The following is a 4,238-nucleotide window of genomic DNA, read 5'->3' on the forward strand; positions in this document are numbered from 1 at the left end:
CTTTGCTGAGTACAAAAATTATTCATTGGATTACTATGCTTGATTACTTTCAAATTCTTTATTATTACTTACACAGATGTGCTTTTATTATATACATATGTGTATGGAGACATACTAAATATGTATATAATTTTTGAAAATTGTTTGGATGTCTTAGGTTAAGATGTACTACATAAAAACTTTCTCATTAAAATGAATGAAGTTTGTTTTGTTTAAAGAGGTCACTTAAAAGCAGGGCTTTAAGAAATTAACCTTATTCATCAAGGTATAGGTCAATCAGTTTCCGTTGCAATCCAATGTATTTTAATTAGTACAACATAAAAATATTGTTCAGAGAAAAAGTTTATACTCTTCACACTGCTAAAAAGCTCTGTGGCACACACACACACACACACAGCCCCTAGGCCTGGATCCTAGAACAGTATCTAACATGCAATAGGGACTCAATAAATATTTCTTGAATACCAAATGACTTTTAACCCATAGAAACAATATTGGTTTTGTTAAAAAGATGCTAAACTATTTAGACAAAAATTGCTTAAAAAGTGTCATGATGATGCCTACAGCAGAAAAATCTTCTCTTTTAGATAAGGAACAGCATTGAACTTGTTGTTTTTTATGGCAGAAAAGCATAAGAAACACTAAAATCTGCATCATGTTAGTGTAAATGCTTCAAAGGAGAATTAAAGACAAAGAATGATTTCAATCACATTTAGGATTATAATTTGCTCAAAGAAGTACATAACTACCCAGCACTGTGACTATTTTGTTCACCAGTACATTCACAGCACTTAATATAGTGCTTGGTAAATAGTGGCATCAATAAATATTTGAGGAATGAATGAACTCAGAAATTCTGTGGCAGTAAAAGCTCTGATGGAAGATTAAAAATCTTGAATCAATATCAAAATCATATGGCCTGGCTAAGTGGTACCTGTCTATGGAATCAAAGATTGATGAGAGATCCATAAATATTGCAGAAGGAGTCTTGGGTTATTTTTAGCTGCATTTCCCCCTCATCCCCTATAGATTTAAAAGTACCAAAAAGGTCAGTAGTAGAATAGTGCTGTTCCAAATGTTCCTTCTTTTACAGGCAGAATATTAAATGGAGAAGCCAGACTTGCAACACATAGAAAAGAAAGCTAGTTCAGAATGTTGAGAGACTTGGGAGCTGATTGATTGAAGGTGGCACTTAGAAGGTTGCCCTTTTTAAAGATAAAGGCTGATACTGTGACTCTGTCCCAGGGGACCTGAGTAAAGAACTCCTCAGAGATGTGGGACCACTATTCAGAACAAGATTTGGAGAGCTGGGGCAGAGAAGATTTTACCTTGGGGATTTCTTCAGCTGCGAGTAGTAAATTGGTTATGCCTTAATGAGTGAAGTTTGTCAAATTTTAAGATAGGATGTTATTACGCCTTTTAAAAGAATGAGGTAGAGTATAACATCTGATTTGGAGTTCTTTCCAGCATTTTAAGGTCTTTAAAGAAAACAAATTGGAGAAAAATAAATATAGATCATGCTGTACATATAGTATTTATTTGTGTATGTGTATATATATACAAACACACACACAAGTATCAAAGGATTATATATGCATAGAAAAAAGTTTAAGGCAACACATCAAGGGGGTACTCCTCTGAGGGGTATGTTTAGAGAGGTAGTTATTTACTTTTTATAATCCTTGGTATTGGCTTTCTAGATGAAAGAAAGTTAGATTGCTACATTGTATATAAAACAAATTCTATTTGAATTACATTACTAGAATAAAAACCAATGAAAGAAAAATCAGGAAATGTGTAGATTTACAAGTGTGACTTTCTCGGTCTGTTTGTGATGCTGTAACAGATACCATAAACTGGGTAGCCCATAAACAACAAACACTTATTTCTCACAGTTCTGGAGACTGGGAAGTCCAAGATCAAAGCACCAGCAGATCTGGTGTCTGTGAAAGCCTGATTTCTGATTCACAGAGGGCCGTCTTCTTGCTATAGCCTCACATAATGGAAGGGGCAAGGAAGCTCTCTGGGATCTCTTTTACAAGGGCATTAATTCTATTCATGAAGTCTTCACTCTCATGACTTAATCACCTCCCAAAGGCCCCACCTAAAAATAGCAACACATTGGGGATTAGAGTTTCAAGATGTGAATTTGAATTTGGTGGGGAATACAAACATTCAGTCTATAGCAGTGAGGATGGGTGGAAAAACTTTCTAAGTAATTCAGGAAGACAAGAATTCATAAAGGAAAAGATTAAAACATCTGTGAAAAACAAAGCAAAACTAGATGTTTGTGTATGATAAAAAGCATCATTAAAAAAACAAGATAGAAATGCTAGGGCAGGAACCACCATCGTCTGGTAATTTGCCAAAATGATGAACACAACGGGAAAGATGAGAGGCACCCCAAAGGTGATTTTTAGGCCTTTTAGAAAACATGAAGTTGTTCCTTTGGCCATGTACATGCAAATCTGTAAGAAAGGTGATATTGTAGACATCAAAGGAGTGGGTACTGTTCAAAAAGGAATGCCCCACAAGTGTTACCATGGGAAAGCTGAAAGAGTCTACCTTGTTCCCCAGCATGCTGCTGGCATTGTTGTAAACAAACAAGTTAAGGGCAAGATTCCTGCCAAGAGAATTAAGGTGGGTATTGAGCACATTTAGCATTCTAAGAGCTGAGATTGTTTCCTAATGCTTGAAGGAAAATGATCAGAAAAAGAAAGAAGCCAAAGAGAATGGTACCTGGGTTCAACTGAAGCGCCAGCCTGCTCCACCCAGAAAAGCAGACTTTGTGAGAACCAATGGGAAAAAGCCTGAGCTGCTGGAACCTCTTCCTTATGAATTCATGGCATAGTAGGTGTTTAAAAAAAAAAAATCCAAGACCTCTGGACTGTAAAAAAAAAAAAAAAAAAAAAAAAAGAGCTAGGCTAGGCAGAAAAAGGAACATTGGTGACACATGTGAGAAACAAGGAATTAATAGTAATATTAAATATATAGTAAATAGAAATTAAGGTATAATAATATCTTCACATAAAGAACTACAAATTGAAAATGATAATTAAACAAAAGAAAAATAGGCAAAATATAAGAATAGGCAACTTATTAGAGAAAAAAGTGGACAATAAATATAGTAAACAGGCAATCTTAGTAGTAGTCAGGAAAATGCAAAACAATACAATATGCCAGTTATTATTAGATTGACGGATAGTAAAAGATTAATGTCTGGTGCTAATATAGTTATAGGGAAATGGAAACATCATACTTTGTTTATGAAATTATAATTAGCTATAATCTTCTTGGAAAGTATTTGGTAGAATTTATCAATTAAAAATATGCTATGCTTTGACATCCCACTTTTGATAATTTCTTTAATATAAATTTTATAGAAAAAGTCAGTTTTTATAGAAAAACTCAATATATAAAAACATATAGAGAAACACATACGTTCCCATACACATGTGTTAAGGGTATATGTTTATTGCAGCATTTAAAAATAATGGCCCCAAACTGGAAATAACCGAATGTCTATCAATAAGAGAATGATTTTGTGAATGATGAATCATTCATACTATAGTAATTTCATATAGCTAATAAAAATTATTATATCTGTGTACATTGACCAAGTCTTAGAAGAATAAATATGATACATTTAAGTTTAAAAAGCAAGTTGCAGAGATATGAATATGATTTCTAAAATACTGTAATAAAAAGAAAAACCCTAGTGAGAACAGAGAGATATTAAAGGGCACATATTAAAGTATGAACATACTCTATGACAATTTATTGGTAAACCTCAGTGTAATTTTTTTACTGCAAAGAACAGTGATTTGAAGGGAAAATTAGATCAAGAGGAATTTATGCCTCTGTACCATTAGTAATGGGCCCCCAAACATGAATTATTGACCATAATTGCTAGTCTTAGGGCCTCTTGTAGTCATCTTGGTTTTGGTTTTTTTTCCCCTCAAATATTCTTTATAAAAGTACTTATTAGTAAATTTCTATGTTGCTTGAAAATAGTGTTAAAAAGTAAGGTTTTGAAGCAAGTAAAACCTTGTAGTAATTGACTGCTAAGCTTTTCATTGTTTTATAGCATTCCTTAGCAAATAAAAAACCAAATCAAAATCCTGTTTCCTGTTGCTCAGATTATGGGTGGGCCTTTTCTAGATGAAGTAAATAGTTACAGACTGCATGGAACACAGAAGACAACATACAAACTGAGGAACTCTGTCTTGTAAATGTCA

At 33.5% G+C, this 4,238-nt stretch overlaps 1 pseudogene; it reads left to right on the plus strand.

The window, feature by feature from the left end:
• Nucleotides 1–1,750: 1,750 nt before the first annotated feature.
• Nucleotides 1,751–3,468, plus strand: LOC129393531 (large ribosomal subunit protein eL21-like; annotated as a pseudogene).
• The last annotated feature ends 770 nt before the right edge of the window (nt 3,469–4,238 follow it).

This window comes from Pan paniscus, chromosome 10 (assembly GCF_029289425.2).
Source record: "Pan paniscus chromosome 10, NHGRI_mPanPan1-v2.0_pri, whole genome shotgun sequence".
In the NCBI taxonomy this organism is placed as follows: Eukaryota; Metazoa; Chordata; class Mammalia; order Primates; family Hominidae; genus Pan; species Pan paniscus.